General features: G+C 36.0%; 1 protein-coding gene and 1 pseudogene across 3 annotated transcripts in view; both read right to left on the bottom strand.

Annotated features, from left to right (window-relative positions):
- The window catches only part of CHM (CHM Rab escort protein), a 207,726-nt gene that overhangs the window by 87,822 nt on the left and 92,655 nt on the right, over positions 1-27,249 (bottom strand). The window lies entirely within an intron of this gene.
- LOC114207533 (prefoldin subunit 3 pseudogene) lies at positions 1,970-2,578 on the bottom strand (annotated as a pseudogene).

Here is a 27,249-nt window from a genome sequence, read left to right as displayed (position 1 = left end):
CTTAAAAACCCTTAGACTGCAAGTTTTACCCAGGGCACCTGCTACAAGATATTCTCCCTTCTTGCTAATCTTGTTCACTAGTCACATACCAAGTTCCAGAATATTTATTGTCTGGTATACCTGGTACTATTTGAGACACTGCACTCGACAGATCCCACAGAGGGTTAGAAAAAAATCATCTATTAGACTGTTTAGATACATTTCCTAGGTGTATTCTAACCCCTGTTGTTGGTAGGGGAGTACCAATTTAGTGAAATTGATGTGACAAAGATAATCAGTCCAACCTTCACCATCAATTTCCTGTTAATACTGAAAGAGGCCACAGTCACATGAAATATTACTGGCCCACTAAAAATAAATAGGTTAAATTAGGTTAAGCCCCAAAATGGATAATCAAGTTAAAAATGTGAATCACACAATCAGCATTCTCATTTGCCTGGGGATCTCTGTTACCTGAGTAGCAGCATCAGTGTTTCCAACTTCCTTGTAAGCAGCTATAGATGAGCGATAACCAACTGACTGACCTACAGAATTTCTCATTTCAGTCATACTGGTCTATGTTTTTACACACACACACACACACACACACACACACACACCAACACCCCCCCCTCAGGAAAAAAATTTTAAGTATCTTCCCACATTCCAAGAAAAGCAAGGGGATCAAGTTCAGAATCAGAAGTTGTATAAAGTTAAAACAAAATCATAAAATATCATACCATAGACTATTATGGTATTATCAAAAGCCTGAGAAATCCACTTAATTAAAATTAAATGTATTTGTTTACAAAGACCTCCTTTCATTATATATTACACTATTTATGAAATATATTGCTACTTTAGTATCCCTTTGTTTGAAAATTAATTTCTATTAAGTTTTAGGGTAAATGAGGTCTCTGAAAAATATATTTAAATATAAAATGCAAGAGAGGCATCTTTAACTATTTATTTTAGTAAGCCATCAACAAATTACCTGGTTTTCAACACAATTTAACAGTAGTGGACATATACTACATAGAAGGAACACAAGAATGTAAAGAATGTTTAGGATTGGTTTGTGTGGATGTTATTTTTTTTAACTTCAATGTTTTAATATCACGATATACAAATACAAAACATTGTACGAGTCTATGTTGTACTACATGGAGATGGAATAATATATGTGTTTTTATCAGAATCTGTATCACCCAATGCTAGCCACTGTACCAAAGGCTTTCCACAGGAATTTTTCTACTCTATGAGGTTTTATCATGAATAAAAAAGCTCACAAATATTTTCAACCACTGCAGATTCATATTTATCTTAAATTGTTGTTCAGCTGCTTTGGAGAACTGCTAAGAAATACAAAACTGCCTTAGCCAAGAGTTCTGAGTGGCTAAAGAATTTTATTATTTCTTGTTGGCCAGATCTCCCTTATGTTGGCATTGCAAAGACACTGTGCACTTCTATGGGGTAAGAAAAAAGGATCTCGATAGCCCTCTTACTGTTTAGGGAGGCAAATTACCATTTCCTGAAAAACACAGAATATTATAATTGTTATTGGCTAAACAGTAATTAATGAAAATCCATTTATATAAGATAAACAACAGCAACAGAGAGCCATAAAGCCCCATATGTGCTAAAGAAAAGTTTGGAAATATTTCAACTGTTTTTCCTACCTCTACATTGGTTTAACCAAATCAAGTGAGAGTAACATCAGCCAATAAAGCAAAGTGTCCAGAATTCAGCTTCCATAGCATACCTCAGCCATTTTAGCTAATATTTTTATGAAAAACCAAAAAAGATGAAAGTAGATTTACTTTGTTGGAAATAAAAAAAATGAAAATACTGCTAATTTCATAAAATATTTGAAACTAATTTCGTTTTTATAATAAAGTGTTTATCTTTTTTTAGTTTTAATTGTCATTCCTGCTGTTAAAAAAAAATCAGTCAAAGTCATGTCAACATTTAGGGATAAACTTTGGGGTATTTAAAATAACATGTTTGGAAAACTGAACCACATTTTTAATTGCCAGCATTATGCTTTGTTCTTGGTAGAATCATCCTTGTTTCTTCTTTTTACATCCCAATTGTAAACCCTGGCCATATTGACTTCTGTGGTAATCAAGATTCTTCGTGGCAGTCAACAAATTCTTTTCCAACAATGCCTGAGCTTCATCAATACCATATTCAAACATTACATTAGCCTCCAACCACAGACACACTTTATCAGTAGGAGAAATTGAAGCTTTGCAATACAGGTTATCTGCCAGTAAGAATCCGGTCTCCAGTGAACTGGTGGATTCTTTTTTCCTTCTGCATGTATTTTAGAATTTCTAAAGTCTGCTTAATTTCAGGAATCTGGCCTTTTAGCCTCCTTTTCTTTTGAGCAAGGTTTGAGTTCCATAAACTTTTACTTCTGGTACTATTCATCCAGCTTCTTTAGTACTGTATCTGCAGTCTCATTCCCAGGCTGTTTCATGAAGGAATCTACATCTTTCACAAACAGGACCTCAGTAATCCCTAGGTGGAGCCGCCACCCATTCCCCATGGCCACTTCTAAGCCATAACCGTCCTTTGGGGCCGCCATCTTGGGGAAGCGAGCACACGACTTGTGTGGATGTCATAAAGGAAGAAGTCCAATGATCAGACAGTCAGAATCCAACAAATTTCCTCTTCATTTTAAACGAGAACAGGGTGTGTTTTGTGCTCTTGGGAAGAATTACTTGATATCTACCATAAATCAACACAACTGCAAAAGTGTACACCTGCATATGTATATAAGTTTTTTATACTCCTTCTCAGTGGCATTTTTTTTTTCCATTCCAGTCATGCCTGTTAGGGAAAACATGTGTTGCTCACAATGGTGGCATTTGTTCTCTCAGTGGTTTTGTTACCAGCTAGATCCTAAGAGCTGACCTTTACTGCCCACCTGCTTGTACTCACCAACCTTTGTCCCACATTCTTCCTTAAGCTCTTCTTGCCAGCTTATATCATAACTCAGGCAAACAGAAATCAAAACTACCCCTCAAGCCATAGCCACTGCCCTGACAAGACCTCCAGCCAGTCCAGATCAGTTTGAGTGCAAACCCGGGCCCTGACTTGCACCTGCGCAGAGACCATGGACTATATCTTCTTCTTCTTCTTCTTCTAAGATTTTATTGATTTATTTGACAGAGAGAGAGACAGGAGAGAGGAAACATAAGCAGGGGGAGTGGGAGAGGGAGAAGCAGGCTTCCCGCGGAGCAGGGAGCCCAATGCGGGGCTCAATCCCAGGACCCTAGGATCATGACCTGAGCTGAAGGCAGATGCTTAATGACTGAGCCACCCAGGCGCCCCTATATCTTCTTTTAACTTTAAAAAATTTTAATTCCAGTATAGCTACCATACAGTGTTATATTAGTTTCAGGTGTACAATACAGCAATTCACCAAGTCTATACATTACTCAAGGCTCATCATATTAAATGTACTCTTAATCCCCTTCACCTATTTCATGTACCTCCCCCACCTACCTCACCCCTGGTAAACATCAGTTTCTTCTCTATGAGTCTTTTTTGTTTTTATTTTCTTAAATTCCACATGAATGAAATCATATGGTATTTGTTTTTTTCTGCCTGACTTATTTCACTTAGCATTATATTTTCTAGATCCATCCATATTGGGGTGTGTATGTGTGTGTGTGTCCCCATCTACACACACACACACACACACACACACACACACACACACACACACACACACACACACACACACACACCATCTTATTCATCTATTGATGGACATTTTGGCTGCTTCCATAATTTGGCTAGTGTAAATAATGCTGAATAAACATAAGGGTGCTATATCTTTTTGAATTAATGTTTTCACAGTGTTTGGGTAAATACCTAGTAGTGGAATTACTAGATCAGATTTATATTTTTTTAAAAGATGAGCTTGGCTGCTGTGTAGAGAACTGTCAATGGGGCAAGAGTGGAGAAGAGGAGGCCAGTTATGTTTGCAGTAGACCAAGTGAGAGATGATGGCAACCTGAAGCAGGGTAGTGGCAATGGAGATGAAATGGAGACACTGGAGACAATTTGAGACATAAAGCTGACAAGAATTGCTGATGGACTGGATGTAGCAGGGAGATGTCCTCCTGAAGACAAGTTTAAGGTAATTCAGATATTCATGAGAGCAGTCTCCCCTCTGAAATGTTTAACAATCAAATTTAACTGTTCAAGCCTGATTCAATCTCCCTGTACAGGTGGAGCTTTGAAGGATTCTGCAGAAACACTTCTCTTCCACCTAGGGTGTGATTATTAGAGCCAGCTAATTGTTACCAACCTCAACAACCACTATATCTATTCTGGCCATTCATTACATAATACTCTGGGTATAAATATCTAGATAGGAGGGTACCAGGAACAGATTAGTTTCTGGCCTTCAAAAAGTTACCACGCACCTGTAAGGACAGAGCACTGCTGCTAATTCAAGAAATTATATGTCACAAGTATCTAAGTCCAATGGGGCTTTTGATGCAAATTTCACACTCATGAAAAAGTTGTGGACAGATGGATTGCCCTTTAGGCATTGCCGTCATTCTTGAAAGGCATAATCATCATGCTTAACTTAGAAAAAGCTGCCAAAAGGAATACGTAGCCTTCAGAAAACTCACCCCAGAAACTGCCTCTATTTTATAGCTCTTAGCCATATATCTAGCTTCCTCTGTTCTCGGTGACATTCTGTAGATGATGTATTCATTTTTTTTTAGCTTTCCCAGCTGTCCTTAAATTAACCTTCTATAGGAAAAGTCACAATAAAACTATATATTATATGACAGAAACAGACCTGTATTAATAATTGCACAAGGGACCCAGAATAAATTAATATAAGTTATAGAATACAAGTCATCATTCCGTCTTTTTTTTTTCACTAGTTCTCTTTTCTTTGGGGGGATGGGTGAAATAAGTGAAGGGGATTAAGAATATACTTACCATGATGAGCACTGAGTAATGTATAGAATTGGTGAATCACTACACTGTACACTTGAAACTACTATTACACTATATGTTAATTATACTGGAATTTTAAAAAATTAAAAATTCATCATTCAATATTAAAAAAAAATTAAGCCTTCCAAAAATACTGGAGGTCAATTTATATGCTTGGGTCACAACCTAGGCTCTGTATCTATACATCATGTGTAGAATGGCTCCCTGGTTTGTACGCAAACCAGAAACATGTCAACTCAACAATTCTCCAACACAGCCTATTGCAATGACATCAATGGAGCTTTTGATGGGAAAGCACCAATATTTCCTAACTACTCTTTTTTTTTTTTTTTTTTTAAGATTTTATTTGAGAGAGAGAGAATGAGAGACAGAGAGCACGAGAGGGAAGAGGGTCAGAGGGAGAAGCAGACTCCCCGCTGAGCGGGGAGCCCAATGCGGGACTCGATCCCAGGACTCCAGGATCACGACCCGAGCCGAAGGCAGTCGCCCAACCAACTGAGCCACCCAGGCGCCCCCTAACTACTCTTTAAACATAATTTAAACTAAGCTTTTTTTTTTTTTAAAGACTTTATTTATTTGACAGAGAGAGACACAGCAAGAGAGGGAACACAAGCAGGGGGAGAGGGAGAGGGAGAAGCAGGCTCCTTACGGAGCAGGGGGCTCAATCCCAGGACCCCGAGGATCATGACCTGAGCCGAAGGCAGACATTTAACGACTGAGCCACCCAGGTGCCCCTACACTAAGCTTTTAATAAAACTGAAATTTTTAGTCTGAATACACAGACTAGCAGCTTCATTTTCTTTTTAATCTGCCACATATCTACTTAAGCAAATTCATTTAAAAAGATCTTTCAAATTCAAAAGGAAGCCCTTGGTTCAAACTTTTAAGATGTAGCAAAGAAGACTATAGTAGTAAATCTACTTAGGCTCTCTGGATTTCTTTGGGTTAACATCCTTTCTCTGCTTTGACATTCTGTACATGATATAATCACTTCTTATATAATTCTTATTTAAATCATTGATCCATTTTGCTACCTAGTCTTCAAAACTCAAACTGTACAAACAACACAGGTAAATAGGCATCAATTTTAAATCAAGACATTAATATACTTTTATTTGTAATGCCCTTCATGACTATGTCCTATATAGTGTGGGTTTTTCTTAATGCAGACACAAGAATACCCAAAGCTAATGTTTTCTGAGATCCCTACATAACAACTCCTAGATCTTTTCATGTGTTGAAAAATATGGGCGGATCCATTTAGAGTTACAGTCACTTATGCCATTTTCCTGCCTTCTCACATAACGTTATGAAACAATCCTTCAGCTAATACTCTTCAGTTCGATATTTTACTATCTACAATAGCCCTCCGTGTCTATTACAAATTGGGAAGCAGCTGAGTTACTATGCTCACTGTCCACAATCATTTACAAAAATGTTAAAAAAAACAGTAAATATTTATTATATTCTTAAATAAATCAAAATTATATATAATAATTATATATATATTAATATTACAGCTTACTGTAAAAATCTCCCCATGCAAGGAGGAGTTCATTGAATCCACCCATTCCTTTTTTCCTATGTTTAAACTAGATCTCTATGCATGACTAAACATTATCCCCAAACCCATGGTAGGAGGACATTTTTAAAGCAGTATTTGGTATAAAATCTTATTAAAGGCTTTTTGAAAATCTAAATGTTCACTGACTCCTCCTCATTCCCACTTTATTTAGCCCTCTCAAAGAAACTTGTCAGATGGCTGATGTATAATTACCTCACAAAAACCATATTCTTTCTTCCTGTGGATTACACGTCCAATAATTTTCTCCTTTGGCTATTTATTAAAAAATTGACTGTCAGGTCAAATAGCCTTATTCCTCTGCGATTCCTGGGCTCCTTCTTTAAACTATATACCCTCTATACCTTCTCCATACCCCCAAACCAAATCCCTGCTCAGGACTATCTTATTTTAAACTGAATTGGTTCACACACAGAAGTGCCCCAGGCCCCTTCAGTCACCAATACATTCACCTTTTCCCCATTGGATGGTATGTATCAATTCATACAGTAAAATAAAATAAAGGATAGTCATTTGTGTTATGCAAATCCTAGGAAAGACCTGCAAGCTTTCTCAATTCAAAGGCTAATGGTACTAACCTGGAACATGAGTCCCCTAGGGCTACATATAAAATTGAAATTGCTCAAATCAACCAACTAGCCACTGGTACTATGCTAGTTTCACAGTAGATGCACAGATTTAGCCCCCTGTTAGATAAATGAGAAAAATTATAGTATTAAGCGTAACAACTGAAAAAAAATAAAGAATATATTTTGTGGTAGACTAGAAGTATTATAAGGGAATTGAAAGAAAAGGTCAACACGTGTTGGAAGAGGAGTTACAGAACGTCAAAAGTAGAGAAAACCTTTAAAACAGCTAGACCAATTTCAGAGAAGGTAAACTACTTGCCTAAAAGCATATAGCTTCTAGCAGTCAGGTGTAGTGAAAGAAGATCTGATGGCTAGGCCTGTGTCAACCCTTGAAGAGGAACAGGCCAGACTGTTGGGGGCGGGAATAAATCCTAAAAGGTAGAAAAGTAATGAGAAAATGCAGAAAGGTGAGAGTGTGCACAGACACTGGAATAATTAAATGGATGTACAAACTGGTGCACCTGGTGGCTCAGTCGGCTAAGCGTCTGCTTTCGGCTCAGGTCATGATCTCAGGGTCCTGGGATCGAGCCTCGCATTGGACTCTCCGCTCAGCGGCGAGTCTGCTTCTCCCTCTCCCTCTGTGATCTTTCGCTTTCACTCTCTCTCAAATAAATAAATAAAATCTTTATAAATAAATAAATAAAATGGATGCACAAACTGGGGAATGACAGGAAAGAGCTGAAGGATAAAATTATTACAAAATGGGGCTAAAAGGTAAGTAGAAGTGTTTTCATTTGATGTGACAGACGAGAATGCCACTGGAAGTGCCATGTTGGTTTGATGAAGGAGGCAGATAGTGGGAGCAGGAGAGCAGCTAGCAATTATGGTCCTGACCACGGCAGAAGAGTAGAAACTGAGGAAAGCATACTCTAAGAAACTGAGAAGCGGGGCGCCTGGATGGCTCACTTGGTTGAGCGGCTGCCTTTGGCTCAGGTCACGATACCAGGGTCCTGGGATCAAGCCCCACATCAGGCTCCCTGCTCAGCAGGGAGTCTGCTTCTCCCTCTCCCTCTGCCCCTGCTTGTTCGCTTGCTCACTCTCTTTCCCTCTCAAATAAATAAGAAACAGAAGAAATAACATAGTAGTTAGACAGAATCAAAGGTTAATTCCAGAATTACTCGGCTGTTGATTTGTGAGAAGAAAAATGCCACTGGAATGCTCGTGGTTTCCTTAAAGGATGCTCAATTTATAGAGTAACTCAAAATCCAAATCTAGACTTCTGAGGTTATATGGACATAGCATAAATTCACTACATACCATAGTTGCTAACTATGAGTGATATAATGAAGGGCATTTTCAAATAGCTATAATACATTTTCTTTTTTTTTTTTTTTAAAGATTTTATTTATTTGAGAGAGAGAGAATGAGAGATAGCACGAGAGGGAAGAGGGTCAGAGGGAGAAGCAGACTCCCTGCTGAGCAGGGAGCCTGATGTGGGACTCGATCCTGGGACTCCAGGATCATGACCTGAGCCGAAGGCAGTCGCTTAACCAACTGAGCCACCCAGGCGCCCTATAATACATTTTCTAAAACCTCAATTTGGTGAAAGATACCATCCTCTGACATGTACAAATAAAAATTGTCATTTACCTATAGCAAGGAGTTACCAACTAGACGTCCATGAGATAAATCTGCTTGTAGATAAATTTTGTTATGATCTCAGTTTGAAAGAAAAAAGTTACTCTGGCATAAACAATCTGGATCTCTGTCTTCTTTGAAAGAGAAAATCAGGCAACACTAGGCCTACAATCAAGACTTACGGTCACATAGCAATTTCTCTCAACAGCTCAACAGCTCTTCTCTTCTGCTCAACAGCTCACCATGGTTTCTACTGCTCTAACCATCTTCTTCCAGGCCACTTCACTTCCTATGACCTGCCTTGTCCCTGTAGACATTTGGCATTGCAATCCCTATGTCTCAGTTGTTCAGTAAGTTTTCTTTTGATATTTTTATTTGCCTTGTCATGAGTGTTATATGTTAAACAACTATTATTCAGGATGTTATACATTAAAATTTTAAATATGAATCTTCTAAAACAAATCAAAGACAGCAAAATGCAAATGTTAATAGAACTGGTACAATTTTAAGAGTGTCCACTCATTTTATTAGCTATAGAACATGTGGGAAAAGGGAAAGGTATTTGCTACTCTGAGGTGGTCACAATTTATTTTTCTGAAAACAAGTAGGGTTGTAACAATTAACAGTGGTATACTGCGAAAGCCTGTGAATCTAGATTTATCCCAGCTTTTTTATTTTTAAAGATTAAAAAAAAATACCTATGAAATGAGAGCCAGTGATAAATCAAAATTTAAACCTTACATTGAATTCCTCTTACTTAAAATGCTAACTGAGTTATACTTCAGTTTTAACCATTTATACATACTCTTCATACTTTTCAAACATTTGATAGAGTTAAGAAATTAACACAATGAAAATATAAATTTGAAAAATAAGCAATTGTCATTAATGTGAAATTAATATATGGGTCTGCCAAATAAGAGTAAAGACAAATTTCCTCACTTGTGAATATGTCTTTCTTTTGTAAAATTAGAGGGGAAAAAAATGTCACTTTCAAATATATGAAATAATTATACTGTACATTAATTTAAAAAAAACAACTTGCTTTCTAACTTCACAAAGTCTTAGATTTTTTCCAAAATTCACTTTCTTTTACTAGGCTCTGACAAAGTGTAATGCTTGACTACACAAAGCTATGGTTAGAGCATGTTTTTAAATATCATCAATTATCTGACATGAATGGTGGAGACCTACTATTCCCATACATACAACTATGAAAAATACAAAAGCTTAGCAGCAAGGAAATTTCCCATTGTCCCACTGTAATTAAAAAGAACATGGGAATCCATGTAAATTCCTCAGAAATATGAAGCACTGAGTCTATAATGAGATATGCTGTTTTCTGTAAGTTTCAAATATTAAACTGCCACTTAAGCTCAAGGAAAATTCACAAAAGCAACCTAATGTCTAGCCAACACATTATTTAGATAACTGTGTATATTTGGAGTATAATCTAACTCTGATGCCATTAACCCCAAACAACATTCAAACGAACAGAATTTTAATTAATCGAGTACTGCTTCCAATAAGTCAGATTTTACTGAAAGAGAGCAAACCAACATTGTACTCAATTTCAACTTTGCCCTGGTACATCAAATTGTATTACAGATAAATTAACAGTGCGAAAATTTTTGGCTGGTATCCCTATCCTACATAGCCTTTTAAAAAGCAATTTCAGTGCCTATCAAGGTAGAAATCACCAGTTTTAATTTTTTTAATACAGGTGCAAAACAATGGGACCCATTAATAGCTGAACTTTTCACAACACTATTCATGATGATTTATGAGTTAGTATATAATTTGATTATTCTATTAATTCTGATTACTGCTTTGGCTAATAAAGTGAAGGTCACTTCCAAAATAAATCTTCATTACATTTCACGGAAAGTAATTGCCTTCAACTAGTTGTTTTCTTTAATTAAAAACTAATGTAACAAGAAAGAAAACAGACTTCAGGGTTACCATGTCTGCTGCTATTAAGAGAAATATACTGTGTGGATGTAATGTTCTCAAGACAAATCCAACAAAACAGAAAGTGTCTCTTCATCTAATCTCTGTATTTTCAAAATGGAAGAACTATTTTATATGTATTTAGAATAATTTTGAAATTACAAGAATAAAAACTGAACTGTATTAATGCTTTAGAAAATGAAAACAAAAAATCTTTGAAAATATTCTCCAAATTCATGAATGTAAAATGTAAGGCAATATTTTTTTTTTTAAGATTTTTTATTTATTTGACAGAGAGAGACACAGCGAGAGAGGGAACACAAGCAGGGGGAGTGGGAGAGGGAGAAGCAGGCTTCCCGCAGAGCAGGGAGCCTGATGTTGGACTCGATCCAAGGACCCTGAGATCATGACCTGAGCCGAAGGCAGACGCTTAATGACCCAGGCACCCCAAGGCAATATTTTAATTTCTAAAATTATGTATGTGGGATTCAGCATATGAAAAATTAACAGTAGGTCTCTGTCTTAACCAAAGTTTCTCCTAAGGGTGGCAAGAAACCTTCTCTGCCTCTTAAGATAAATATTAGGTACAGGGCCCTGACAGCTTTGGAGGGAGATTACAGGAAAAATGAAAAAAAGGCTCACTTTATTATTCTCATTTAACCTATTTTTACACACAGAAGATTCTGTGTCCAAGATTTAACATTTCATTTTATCTTTTATAAAGTCCTTTAGACCTTCAGCTGATGTCCTATTATCAAAGCTGCTGAATCATAATACCATATAAAATGAATAAAGGAAATTAAAGATGATACATATTTTCCCACAGAAGTAAAATACTAATCCTCAAACAGGAAATATTTCAAAAGCTAGAAAGCCTGAATATAAGAAATTACTGGGGCATAACAATGAAGCAGGTGGCAATAATTTGTATGCACACCAATGGTCTCAATTGATACATTGTCACAAATCCCATTCCTGATTAACTTGCTCACTCTGTCCTGGTTATGTTAATCTTTCTGTTATCTCAAAAGACCCCAACTTAGACCTCTGCCACAGTTCCTGATGCCTAGAAAGCTCTTCCCTCATATCTCCAAGAGCTTATGCCTTACCATATTTTGGTGTCACTACACTCAAATATCACCCTCCTAAACGGCCTTCCCTGATCACCATAGCATCTAAAAGGACACCTCCCTACTGCTTATTGTCACTTCCTGCCATATTAGCCTATTTTCTTTTCTTCACAAGACACATTACTCTCTTAAATTTTATCTTTCTACTCTCTGTCCAACACCCTTCAACAACCCCTCCCAACCAGAGAATTTCTCTGTTTTCAACAATGTATGTCTGGCACCTACAAAAGAGCTAGTATAAAACGTTTTGTGTGTCTCTCTACATATTTTTTAACGAATTCTAATTTTTATTCTAAACTCGCATATGATAAAACAGAAAGCCCAAGTTTACAGCCAATGCTCCCTTAATATTTTATGTAAGAAAATAGTTTTAAGTCTTTGGTAAAAAATTCAGTAACTGTTACCCATACCTAACATGCCCTGAGTGAGCATGTGTGTATGAGTGCATGTGTGCTTAGACAAAATACATATGGCTATCAAAGAATGTACAAAAGTTGCAAATGTACTGGTGGTAACAAACACAATGAACACTCTTACTAGGTTCCTCTCGTGATTGTAATCAAGAGTACATATTTGCAAGACAGGTTTAGGGGCTCATTAGCCAGGGAAGATATCTGTTTCAAAAGGAACATATTTAGTGCATAGGAAAATGTGAGATCAGAACCACTGTAAGTCCCCAACATCTCAGAAACTTTTTGTATTTTTATACCTTTTTAAAAAATCTCTAATGTAGAAAAGATTGATTTCAGTTTGACTTCTAGTTTCCAATTAAAAATCATAATAACTAGTGTTCTTTACTCTTGCAAAAAGTAGTACTCAAACATATAAACACTGAACTGTTCTCGATGCTATTCCTACATCTGGGAAAAAAATTCTTTAACTTTGAGGGCTTGACCTCCGAAATATACTCTCTTTACAGTCCTCACAGAAACCTTGTGATAAGACTTTAAAATTTTAAAAATAAAAACAAATAAATGCTATCCTTTCCTATAACTTAATTTCCCCGATATATGAGTTATATATAAGAGTGTATTAACTCTTATTACTCTTCCTCTCATGGGAAATTCAAGCATCGTGATATCAAGACCCGTGCGGGCTCCACACACTACTTGGATTTCTCTCTCCCTCCGCCCCTCCCCCCTGTGCTCACTCACTCTCTCTCTCTCTCAAATAAATCTTTAAAAATAAAAAAATGACTTCCTTTTTCCTTAAGTCACAAAGAAACACACAATAAGCCAACTCCCAGTTAAAAGACTGATAAAAGCCATCACTCCTAGATGAATTCCAGATCTAGTATGAATTTCATGCTTAGTTTAATAACAGTGGTTCTCAACCTTGGTGTTCTGTGAGATAGTGCTCCCTAAGTCTGTGGGAGGAAAAGGGAAAAAAAGGCTGTGTTACAGTGGGTCCTATGCAGAGCCTGCAGCCTCTCTTATCTATGCCAAAGCCTCTAAGAATGCTGGGTATATCCCTGGGAATGGGTCAAACATGCAAATACATCCATCATGTATGCTGACACAGAAAAGGGTTGTGAACTACTTATAGTCTAAATATGCTGTTCCTGGGGCGCCTGGGTGGCTCAGTCGTTAAGCATCTGCCTTAGGCTCAGGTCATGGTCCCAGGGTCCTGGAATCAAGCCCCACATCGGGCTCCCTGCTCGGCGGGAAGTCTGCTTCTCCCTCCTGCACTCCCACTCCCCCTGCTTGTGTTCCCTCTCTCGCTGTGTCGCTGTCAAATAAATAAATAAAATCTTTTTAAAAAAAATAAATATGCTGTTCCTAACAAAAAACAAGAGAGTATCCTGTAACACAGAGAGCCTCACAGCTGTTCAACTACCTTCTACTATGCTTTTGTGCTTTGGTCCTCCTTCTTGCTACCTTGCTTTTATTTTCCATAGACAAGTAGGGTGTTTTTCTCATACCATTGCAACATTTAACTAGAAACTCCAGACATAAGGAATTAAACTCACATAAGTTTGCAAACTTAGCTTTGTATCCCTAGAGAAAACATGAGCGATTTTATCCATGGTTTAGCATCTATCAGGAGGAAAAAAGTGCAGAGAAGCTCAAATTTAATCTGCAAGGCTGACAGGCTAATTTTCTTAATCTCACTAATTATAGATCACATATGAGGGTAATTTTAAAAACCGTTCTGAATTGGTCAGGACAATTTTATTAGTATATTTCTGTGGCTAAGACCATCTCCACAGGAATGATTAACAGTAGAAACATTTAGTCTGTTCAACTGACTGAACATCAATAACCATCAGTGTGTTTGTTGGGGTCTTAAAAATTACCAGTTCCAAAGTTTACATTCTAAAGAGAATTATTTTCTCCCCAGCAACTATTCAGAAACAAAGCAGTATTTCTTTTCTCATGTAAGTTTTGACATTGTTAGATATCTAAGATGAAACAAACTGCATTGGAGATAAGTAGAACAGTCTCATAAGGCCAGAGATTTAAGCTAAAATGTAGAAACAGATAACCAAGTTCTTCTGATTCATACTTGATTTATCTGTGCCATACAGACAGTGCCTTAGTTTGCTATTTGCTATTCTTAAGAGCCAATTTCAAGCATTAAAATATTCATAGCCTAGAAAGACCCTCCATAGTCTTTATTTCTACTTTAGGAGTACAATGAAAAAGAATGCTTGTTTTCATCTGCATTTGCTTGCTGAAAGAAATACATCTAACCCCACAGAAGAAGGAACAAACAAGAAAGCTAATTCCAGGGAGGGGAACAGGTATACTGCACTAGATTTCAGATAGTAGCACGTCTAATCTTGGTATATCCACCTCTGTGAGAAGACTACATACAGGCTGACAGTAAAGTTCTGATTTCAAAAACATCATGGAAGGTGGAAACAGTACAGTCAGAAGTTTGGCTCTCAGTTCATTAGGCATTTGGGACCACTCCACTATATCGAAGAATGTGAATTCATATATGCACAGGAAAATTAACATGGTTTGGAAATTATTTCACTTTATATAACAAAGGTTCATGCTGTGCTTATTTGTGCCAGGTACTGTTCTAAGAGCTTAGGCAAATAATTTCCTTAAAACTCCTAACAACCCTAAGAGGTAGATACTATTGTTATTCCCTTTTTATAAGGGAGGAAACTGAAAAAGCAGGATTTAACCAGTAGGTAAGTGGCAGAGGATTCAAACAGAAAGTCTGTTTAAGAGTCTCTACTCTTAACAACTACACTGTTGTACCTCTCAGGATACATTAAAACATAAAACTAGGATCAAGATTAATTGTTCATTCAATAAATATGTATTATTCAAAAGCTTATTTTAGAGTTAATTCCTTCTATTTTTAAATGTACCTGAAGAATATGGGTCTATGCATACAGGACCATGATTAAAGACTGTAGATTCAAGAATGAGTATTTTCAAATTCTAATATAGTCAAAAGAAAAACAGCCACACTGTGAATCCCATTTTTCTTTTAACAAACTCCAGATTGGGGGGAAAACAAAGAAGAGAGGGAAACAAACCACCAGAGACTCTTCACAATAGAGAACAAACTAAGGGTTGATAAAGGCAGGTGGGTGGGGGATGGGCTAGATGGTGAAGGATATTAAGGAGGGCACTTGTGATGAGCACTGGGTGTTGTAAGTGATGAATCACAGAATTCTACTTGTAAAACCAATATTGCACTGTATGTTAACTAAAATTTAAATAAAAACTAAAAAAAAACTGGTCGGAAAGCAAAAAGTTGAAAGATATGGCTGTTTACAAATACATGTGCATTTGTATGAAATAATGTAGGGATACCAGTGTAAGTGCAAATTATAAAGGACAGGTTTATAACTTTCAAGTGTGCATGAATTAAAGACTACAGGAGTCATTTACAAACAGCTGAAATTAGTTTGGTTTCTTGAGTAGGCTACATATACTTTCCCGTTTATGCTATTCATTTGTTTAGCAGACTGTTTACAGACCACAAAGTAAAAACATTCAAATTATTATGAATCCTGACTTGGTGAGATTAAAATTGGTGAAGTTTTACCACAGGGAAATGGCACTTTTTGGACAAAACTTTTATTCTATTTCACTATACTGGGCAAGTAAGAGTCTACTGCCTAATTTGGGGAAAGGGGAGAAGAAAGAGAGGAGAGGTTGAGGCATGAAGGGATAGAGAAATAAGGAAGAGGAATGGCTAAGAGCTGTATTAATTATTTCAGCTCCAACACAGAGTTCTTTTTTATAAATCATTTCTCTAGTACATGAAAAAAAATAGTTCCTGTCTTACAATATTTAATTTCTATGGTAAATTCTAATCCGATTTTTTTAAATAAGTAATTTATTAAGCACCTACTATATGCCAGCTGAAGTTCCAAGCAGTTCTACTGAAGCAGTTAATTACATGAGTAAAATACACCAAATTCAATAGTAAGGCAAAAATTATGGCATACCCATTTTGTAAAAGCCTATGTACTAGAAACTACAGGAGACATAAAGAGGACTACATTATATACAGTAAATATACCTATCAATAGACATACTATAAGGTAATTTAATTACATAATTAAATTCTAAATACCATATCTTGTTTGTATAAAGTGAATGAAGAGTCTATAAAATATGTTTCAGTAATTACAAAAACATTAATTCCAAATACCAAGACCATGAAGTCATACAACTTTTATGTTATAATACCCTACTTGGTGTTGGACAATCTTCAATGCACTTTCCCTAACATCATCACATTTGAGTTTCAGAGTAGCCCAGGGCAGGAGTTAGGATGAGATTTAATTACCATTTCCATTATATAGGTGAAACAATGGAGGCTCTGAGAATTTAAATGACATGGTCAAGTTCATGCAAATAATAACATGACAGAGCTAGAATTAGAATCCAATTCTGAGACTGATAGTTTCGTAACATATGGAAAACCTTGTAACTTTCATGAAACAAGACAAGGAATTTTATAAAAACAGTTTTTTGAGCATTCCCTACCAAAGTAGAAAGCAAATTGATGAAAAAGTTGAAAATGAAGAGCTTCATTAAAATTCCATGCAATCACACTAATTGGATCACTATGGAACAAAAAACAAACAGGGGAATAGTAGAGAACACATGGAAATCCAGCTATCTAACAAAGACACTTGCCAACAAGTAAAGCCTTAGATCTTTGTAATTTGGCTACGTTCAGGGTTGTTTTTTGAATTGGCTTGAAAATAGATACACTGCACATACTATTTCTATTATACTTGCACAAAAGTACATTGGTTCCAAAGAGATAGTTCAAGAATTGTTTTGAATGATCCTTAAAAAGTCAGTCTATGCCTTAACACAGTGTTACCTTTCAATTTAATCAAACTAAAATCTCAGCTCCAGACACTGGGCTTAAATTCAGTTGTCATTTTGGCCCTATATGAAGTCAGCCGCCTTTCACTCTACTACAAGGTATTAGAATTAAGATCTGGAGTAGTATGCATTATGTAACAGGGGGAGAAAACAACGGGGCTGAGTGTTTGCATCTATGTGTGAGGATCATCTAGTATCTGAATTTTTAGCATTGAAGGAGGCTATTACTAAAATAAAAACTCAAACTATGTAATTTGGGGACAAATATAATTCTAATATGTTCATGAGAGTCACAATAAATGCTCTAGCACCACACACTTATATATTTCAATAAGAAGTTATTCCCAAATTAAGTCTTTTCCTGTCACAACCTGAGGAATAATGCCGTCAAGGACACAAAAACATTCCATTGCTTTATTAACGACAATGCTCAATGATCTGTGAATATCCTGGAAAAAAAAAAATGAAGATTACTGAGTTACTTTACCAATCTATCCATCCATCACCAGAGAAGAGGTTTCAAAATGATGGATTATATCACCACCCTGCTGTTTATCCCACACAACACTCTCTCCTCAAGGGAAAAACAAACAAATGATCATACAAACATAATCACGTCTACCCTCTATACCTTATGTATCATTTCTATGCCAATATTATTAACTAGAGGGCTAAATGTCTTTAAAATTGTATGCAAAAGATTCAGAAAATGAGGTATGTTGCTCTTTTACCCTCCAGGATTCTACAATTTATAAAAATTCTATTCAAACAACAGCCCTTCAACTTTTGGGAGACAATCTTTTGGTTAAGCTATTCAACTCTGCTCTTCAAATTTAATAAGGGCAGTTCTCAATTGAGATAGTGCATCTCAGTGGTTCTTAACCTTTTTGGGAGGTGACAGACTCCCTTGATACAATGATAAAACTATCAACGCCCTTCCTAGAAAAATGCAGCCATGTATATCAACACAAAATTTGGCATGCAACTTCAGAGTATTCTCCCCCAAAACCCAGATGATTATTCCAGGTATTGGAATGCCAGGTTAAGGACTCTGAATCTGAAGAACTCCCCTTACTATACCCAGCCTTCCAATGCTATTTTAGGCTGTCAGATACAAGTTTCTACAAAGATGGCTGCAAGTTTGCTTATACTATAACTGAAGATGGCCAAATAAAAAAATTTCTACATATGAAGTTATATTTCTTATATAATAAAGACAATTTTAATTTTAGCATGGTAATACCAACATTCAATGGTATTCAATTCAACTCAATTTTAGCATGGTAATACCAACATTCAAATGGTTGAATGAACTATGGTATATATATCCATATACCAGAGAACTGCTCAGCCATTAAATTTTTTTAAGTATGCATGTATATACACATTTATACATAGATGCCCGTATAAGCGTGGAAAAGATGGGGAAATATGCAACTGAACAATGTTAACTCAAGGGGTGGAATTTGAGGGTGGGGAACAGGGCTTGTATTTCTTTATAAAAGTGAGTGTGTTTGTTTTCCTATTTTTTTCAGTATTTTTATTTTTTCTCTAACTACTAAGATTGTATGTTACCAAGAATTTGCTTTATAATGGCTATTTAGTAACTTCAATATGTCAGGAAATTTGCTAAATTACCTAAGTTGTTCCACTGATTCAAATGTCAAGATCTTTTAAAATGTTCTGGTCCTTAAAGAATTTTTACACAGCTCCAGATTAAAGAACCAAAAATTGAGTAGTAAGACTTTAAGAAAGAACTGCAAGAATATTTTATTCTCCCTGCCTTTCAACATTTTGGCTAGAGTCAACTATACCAATTCAATATATACTAAATTGGACTAACCCATTATTTCTCAAACAGGGAGTAGTTTGTCCTTAGGGGATATCTGTCAATGTCTGGAGACATTTTGTCTGTCACAAGTAGGTAGGTGGGTGAAGGCAGAGACATCTAGTGCATAGAGGCCAGGGATGCTGCTAAACATCCTACTATGTACAGGACAGCCCATCCCCCAACACGGCCAAGAATTATCCTAAAAATGTCAAGTATCCTGTCAAAAATGAGATTAAGAAATTCTGGCCTAAACCAAAAGCCTCAAAACAATTATGTATCTCATATAATCGGGCCATGTTCAATGACAGGTGGGATCATGCCACTCACTGATGGTACTTGGCTCAGAGTAGAACCCAATCTTCTTGCTCTTTTCTGGAAATGGATAGGTTAACTGAGCAATCTGAGATTCCTATAACTCCATCAAAGTATCATCTTGTGTGCCTTGATTAATTTCATGTAAAATCTCTTTAGACACTCTCTGATCATTTCTGAGTACTGATGTTATTCATACCTACATTACACACTCTGGAACCTGATGAAATACTTTCTTATTCTGTAATTGGTCCGTAAGTGTGCATTTTCTTTCCTCAACTAAACACTCTTGACATTAACATCAAAGTCTACATCATATTCTTTTTCATATATATCTATTATACCTAGGCAGAGAATGGATGCTTTAAAAAATAGCTGTTGAATTAAATGGGAAGAAATGAAAATCAAATTTACAATAAATGACATAGATGCTTCTTCACAACTTTTCTGTCTCTCTAAATCCTTTTCTTCTTGTTGATCAGAATTGGGCCCAGAGAGCAATTACCCTGGTTACTTACTCTTCAGCTAGGTTCCCTAGACAACAGCAACACTTGGAAACTTATTAGAAATGCAAATTTTCAGGCTTCACACCAGATCTAAAAGTCAGAAACTCTGGGAATGGGGCCCAGTAATGGTGTTAAATTCTGACACAGGTGAAGGCTTGAAAACACTGCTCTACCAATTCTGTGACACACAATTTTTTGCAGCAATTCATAAATACCTACTATTCATTAATTTACCCATCAAATACTTAATGACTAATGTACACCGGGCAGTGCATTGAGGCAATCTTGTAATATCCCCTAATATCAGGGTTTTTAAAAAGTATTATTATTATAAAAGTACATAAAAAGTATTATTATGTTTGGTAGATAAAAGATTACTCAACTGATTAAACGGGGGTCAGAAAACCTGCCACCTATTTTGTAAAGAAAGTTTTTGGAACACTGCTGTGTCCGTCCTTTTACATATTGTCTATGACTGCAAATAGTTTCAATGGAGACCACATGTCTTACAAAGCCAAAACTATTTACTATCTGACACTTTACAGAAAAAAATTTGTTGACCCACTATATTAGAATACTAAACCTGGCTCAGTCCCTAATTCAGACAACAGCAGCAGCAGCAATAATTATAATAATCATACTAAGAGTAATAGTAATAACAGCTAACACTTATGTAGTACACTAAGGCAATCAATGTTTTAACCACTTTCTAGATATTAATTCATTTTCATCCTTACAACCTATGAGGTAGATGCTATTATCATCCCCATGAAAAATGAGGAAACTGGAGCAGAGAGGTTAAATAACTGGCCCAAGAATACACAGCTAGTAAATGGCAGAACCAGGATTTAACCCCCATGGGTCTGGCTCTAAAATGTACCCTCTTGTTCATTATACTATACTTAACTTCTCTTTCACAACAATAGAGCATAAATATCTGGTTGCATCTGTCCCAAGAGGTGCCTGAAAATTCAGTTCCAATAGCAACATTTTCCAAGTTTTCCCATCCCTCTTCTGTCTTTATACTCCAGAAGCACCTTTATTATAAACTCTTTAGGACCTCTTCTTTTCATAAGCCCTTAAGGAATGATTATCTGAGTAAAAAAATGTTTTCTTTTATTGAAAATTCGTAACAATAGTTCTCAATCCTTGTTTTTAGGTCATGGATGACTATGAAAATCTGATGAAACTATGAGTTCCTTTCATAAAGACATACATATAACATTTTGTATATAAATTCCAAGGACCCACAGACCCTAGGTTAAGAACCTTTGGCATAGGGCGCCTGGGTGGCTCAGTTGTTAAGCGTCTGCCTTCGGCTCAGGTCATGATCCCAGGGTCCTGGTATCGAGTCCCACATCTGGCTCCCTCCTCGGTGGGAAGCCTGCTCTCCCACTCCCACTGCTTGTGTTCCTGCTCTTGCTATCTCTGTCTCTGTCAAATAAATAAATTTTTTTTAAAAAAAAAAGAACCTTTGGCATATAGCATATCTCAGTGCAGCTCTACTCAGCTGCAGGGCTACAAAGCAATAATATGTAGTGATCCACAACGAAAATATTTCTTACTTAACTATAGGACTTTTGCACTCAATGTTCATTTAATTAATGTTTCTGTTGAATTCACTTTGGCAATTTTTTAACCTTTAATTGCAAATATTTAAGGTTCAATTCAATAATCAAGCTTTACACACACAAACAATTTGGACTGGTCAAATCTACCTATCAGATATAGGTTGTTTCCACACCCACATTTTTAGGTGTATCATGGAGTTCTACCTATGACACTGAGGTGAGGGGGTAGGGAACCAGTGGGGTTGGGAGCATGAAACACAGGAATGATAACTAGCCTCCAAAACATATAAAATCTAACTGCTACTGGGCTCATCTGCATTAGTGTTCATCAAATGCAAACATAAAAATTACAGGGCTGAAGGGGAAATTTGTTTGCTTGTAATGTTTTTCCTTTTACCTTTATCTGTTAGGTAAAATGTGGGAAATTGAAAGAATTCCTTTATTCATCTAAAGTAGTATTTCCTACTGGGCACAGAATTGGAACATGTTTCTAAGAATACTGTAAGAATGGCCCTTAGTCTCATCTGTTTTTTTTTTTTTTAGAAAGTGACTGTGTATTGACAGTAAGAAATTATAACAAATTACAAATTGTTAAAAGCTGACAAATATCACAAATATTTTTTTTAAATTCCCCCAAAATAACAATATTTTTATTAACTAACTCCTTTTAGTTTTTTCAGAAAATGTTTAAAAATTGTGGGGCACCTGGGTGGCTCAGTCAGTTAAGCGTCCGACTTGATTTCAGCTCAGGTCATGATCTCAGGGTCGTGGGATTGAGTCCTGCGTTGGGCTCTGTGTTCAGTGTGGAGTCTGCTTGTCCCTCTTCCTCTGCTCCTCCCCCCTGCTTGTTCTCTCTTTCTCAAATAAAAAAATAAAATCTTTAAAAAAATTGTGTAAGATTGTGTAAGAGGTAAGTCATGAAGAATGCATACCAGGAAATCTGCTTTCTAGCCTCAGCCTCTTTTTATCTTTCCTCATTTATAAAATTAGACCAGTCAAAACAATATGAAACCATTCTTTCAATTCTAATTTTTTTTTTTTGTGATATTACTACCAGAATAGTAGGGAGATTTTTACAAGAAAAGAGATTAAACAGAATGCTGTTAAAGGGAAATAATAATGTACTGTTAAAAGTATCTACATCTATAATCTAAGCCATGCTTATGTGTGTGGAAGGGCAAGAACACTGGGGGCAGACTTTAAGAAGCCACCTCAATTTTGCTCTGACTTTACATGCAACTGAACATATAAACTCATAAAACTTTCCATTGGTATAATCTTTGGCCAATTTTAACATTTCTCTTGGTTTTCCAATAGGTCCATCCAGGATAACAAATGTCTTAGATTTCTGAAAATTCTCTGAATAAAAAGTGTTGGTTATTAGAGAATAAAATAGGCAGGTTACTTTGGTCTGAGAGATGTTTTCTACAGAGTTCTCCAAATATAACAATAAAGGAGAGGAAAAAGATAAAACAATAGAAAATACTTTATAATTTATATTAAAAATAAATTCCATGATTATAACAAAATCAGAGTAGCATCTATGTGGTCCCTTGTAGGCATCATTATTCAAGCCATTGCTGAATGAATTTATCAAGTGGGAGATTCCCTCTCCTATCTTTCCATGCTATTCTTATAATCTTGAGCAAGTTACTTACATATTTTGGGACTTTTGGTGTTCCCTCATTCTCTCTTTTTAAAAGCTATAAGTTAGAGATCAACTTGTATTCCAAAATTTCCTGAGGGAGATCTCACATTTGTTCAATTTTCCATAGTCAATACTCAGAAAAATGTCACTTGAGTACAAACATCTAGTAAAAAGTATTTGGTGGTGATTCTACATGTGTGTGCATGCACAATATTTATATTACATGTTAAAAGTAAAAAAAACACATCTTTTATGTTTTAAGAATCCTACTACATTAAAGGAAAAAAGAAAATAAAATTTAGGCCACTGAAGAATGGAAGACTGAATTACCCAGTAAATTATCAGTTGAATAAATCCTTCTTATAAAAATCAAGTAACAATCCCTGGGCAGTCTAAGTCTACTTATAAAAAAGTGTAGTTTGTTTGATCCCACTGGTACTGTTCCATTTCACAGGTTATCACACATTATGTGAAACCTACTCTGAACTAGAAAGTTCTAAAAGCTACCATGTTACCAACCACACAGATAACAGAAATAAATTAGTCAGGGCTTAAAAAGGACTTCTGTTTAGAAGATATATTGAGAGAGTCTAAAAACCTATATACTGCACACATATCCTGTCCAGTGTGTCAGAAAAAATACTAACCAATATATGGTAGGGAAAATTCTATGGCTTGCTAGACTAGAAAAAATACAGTTTTCAATGACTTTTCTTCCCAAAAGGTCCAATTTATGACATATTAGTGGGTAGTATTACAATAAGTAAGCTTCAGATTTTTTACTTAAAAATAAGTCTACCAGGGCTCCTGGGTGGTTTCAGTTGGTCAAGTGTCTGACTCTTGATTTCGGCTCAGGTCATGATCTCAGGGTCCTGGGATGGAGCCCAGTGTCGGGATGCCCACTGAGTGAAGAGTCTGCTGGTCTCTCTCTCCCTCTGCCCCTCTCCTGTTTGCTCACTTGCTCTCTCTCTCTCTTAAATAAATAAACCTTTAAAAAAAATCTACCTATTTAAATGGATAAAAACCTCAAAGGGTGTTTATTAATGAAAGTTATCTCTAATAATTAAAATGTTATACTGAATTCATTTAGAATGCAAGGATATGACTTAACAAATGTCTTTGAATCCTCACATAAATATGCATGCATGCCATTTATATCAGTAGCCTTGATGAGTACCCACTGTAACTGGCTGAGAAATGCTTAGGCTTATAATAAAACAGAATATAGAATGGTGGTTAGAAATCACAGAACAGGTGACATCTAATTCTGATAAACTGGTGATAAAAAGTGTAGCCTATGATGTATAGATGGTAGTAGTGTTACTATTTTAGGATATAAACAAAACAACATTTATATGAAATTATAAACTGTGATGTAAGGAATCAAATATAAAGTTAATATCCCTAGGCTAATGCATTTTTATTATAATTCACATACATATATGTGTGTGTGTAAGTGTGTATATATTTTATACACCTCAGAGACCTTAGATTTACTTTAATTACCAAAAAACCACCCAAAAGTTTAATATACTACTTCAAAAAAAAAATGGAAAAAGTTTTTGGTTTATTTTGTTTTTAATCAACTACCTATATGTATATACATTATATAATTCCCTGAAAGTATCAATTCAAATTGCAGAGTGAGGTATCATTTTTATAATAAACATTAAATCTGTATCATACACAAAATTCTGATATACACTCTATAGAGGATAAAAAGATGTAGAAGGCTGATAAAAACTCAGCCTTAAAGAGAATACAGAGGTGCTGGGGTGGCTCAGTAGGTTGAGCTTTCGACTCTTGATTTTGGCTCAGGTCATAATCTCAGGGCTGTGAGATCAAGCCCCAGCTCTCGGCTCAAGGTGGAATCTGCTTCTCTCCCCCTCTCCTTCTCCCTTGGCTCCACCCTCTGTTCATGTGCACGTGAGCACATGCACACATGAGCACACATGCACTCCCACTCTCGTGCTCTAAAATAAATAAATAAATCTTTAAAAAAAGAGGGTACAATCATTTTTGGGGAAAAATGTCTTCTTTATCTAGGATTCAACACATATAAGGTCTCATTTTGAAATTTTATATCAGTATAGGACAAACAAAACTTTTCAGTGTTTTTTCCCTTAAAAACAACAAACACCAAGTAGTATTTACTAGATGTAAATATGATCTGAATTAGGAAAGGAAATACAGGGATTTAGTGGAAAAACAGGAATGAGGTTAAGAATTCCATTTTCAAAAAATGGTAAGGAAAACCAGTGAGCTTCTGTTCACTCCCCAGTAATCTGTTCATTCTGTCCCTATTCCTTTTTTTTTTTCTGTCCCTATTCCTTACCTAAAAGCTCTGTAGGAGTGAGTAGCAAGTGGCAACACAAGAAGAAAATAGTGTGGCTCCTTTTACATCAGGCAATGCCACAGGAAGAGGAAAAGAATGATTAAGAAAACCAGAAAACCTCCCTCTTAGTTTAAATTGATAGGAGGACCTCTGGTCCTGTGGGAAATGACAGTCCCTATTCATGCCTACTTTGGCAAGTAACTGGAGAAGGAAGAGTTTGTCCGGAAATACACAGACCTATCATATTCAGAATTAAATTACTTTCAAATTTATAACATTCTCACCTCTGCATGATTAAGAAATGTGTACAGGAGAATATCTACTTCCAGCAGTATACTGGACTGGATACTGTGAAGGGACCTCTTGTTTCTACCAAAAAAAAAAATGACTTTTTACATTAAGCATAACTTTTATTGCACTGCTGAGATTGAAAGAAATGTCTACAAGAAACTCCCCAACCCCAAATACACACACACAGTACAAAAAACCTTGAGCTAAATTCAAAGCTTCAAGAAAAAAAAAAAAAAAAAAAACACTGCAATTAAATAAAAGCAAGTCTTGGGGCGCCTGGGTGGCTCATTTGGTTAAACGTCTGCCTTCGGCTCAGGTCATGATCCCAGGGTCCTGGGATCAAGCCCCATGTCAGGCTCTCTGCTCAGTGGGAGCCTGCTTCTCCCTCTCCCTGCCGCTCCCCCTGCTTGTACTCTCTCTCTCTCTGTCAATCAATCAATCAATAAAATCTTAATTAAAAAAAAAGCAAGTCTTCATTCTAGCCATAAGTAACACTCTTCCCAAGATACATGAACCATGTTTTTAAACAGTTATGTCACTATGAGATGCATTTTTTAAGTTTTATTTAAATTCCAGTTAGTTAACATACAATGTAACTTTACATTTCAGGTGTACAATATAGTGATTCAACACTTCCATAAAATACTTGGTGCTCATCACAAATGCATTCCTTAATCCCCATCACTTATTTAACCCATTCCCCCACCCATCTCCAGTCCAGTAACTATGTGTTTTTTCTAAGAGATGCATTTCTAATAAAGTTTTATTTTTATGTTAAAAAAAAGTCTTGTTGCTCATATTAATCAGTGTGGGAACTGTACCTGGGGTTCCTTTAATAAGAAAGGATCCCCTTATTATATGCAACTGATGAATTACTGAACACTACATCTGAAACTAATGATGTACGGTATGTTGGCTAATTAAATTTAAATGAAAAAAAAAGAAAGGATCCCCTGAAAGGAGCTGAAATAGTCCCAAATCTTAGTGCCTTCTGGCTGAAGCAAACACAATCCTTGAAGGAAAGCATCCTTAATTCGGGTCCCCAGATTTCCAAAGATTAAAACCAATCAAATATAAACTCTCAAAGATAAGCATGGCACAAGAAACTAAACCAATAACATGAATCAACAGAATTTAAGATATATGAACAAAATGAACAAGCAAAAGAAAATATCAAACAACAAGAAAGATCTGGGGAGAGGAGGAGCAGAGCTTCTACAAATGAAAGATTACAATATTGAAGTAAAAAAATGAGAGGATCAGAGACAGAGAGAATTAATAAACTGGAAAAGAGATCTTAATAAAGTACCCAGAATATAGCCAGAATGACAAGGAGATAGAAAGTATGAAAGAGATTAAGAAATAGGGATGAGAGAATGCAAAATTCTAAAACATTTCTAGTTAGGGTTCCAAAAAAGGAAGGAGAGAGACAATGGAGGAAAACCAGTATTTGCAAAGATACTGGCTGACAATTTTCCAAAATGATAAATGACAATTCACAGATAGAGGAAATACATTGAAGTTGTTTGAACCATATGGAATTGTAGGTCAAAATGGTTTAATATTATTAATTACACATGATTTAACTGATACCAAGCTA

Source organism: Eumetopias jubatus, unplaced genomic scaffold (assembly GCF_037043125.1).
Source record: "Eumetopias jubatus isolate StellerSeaLion01/CBP00866 unplaced genomic scaffold, mEumJub1_p1.0 scaffold_11, whole genome shotgun sequence".
Taxonomy (NCBI): Eukaryota; Metazoa; Chordata; class Mammalia; order Carnivora; family Otariidae; genus Eumetopias; species Eumetopias jubatus.
Note: the sequence above shows the minus strand (reverse complement) of the source record. Positions and strands in the feature narration are given on the sequence as shown.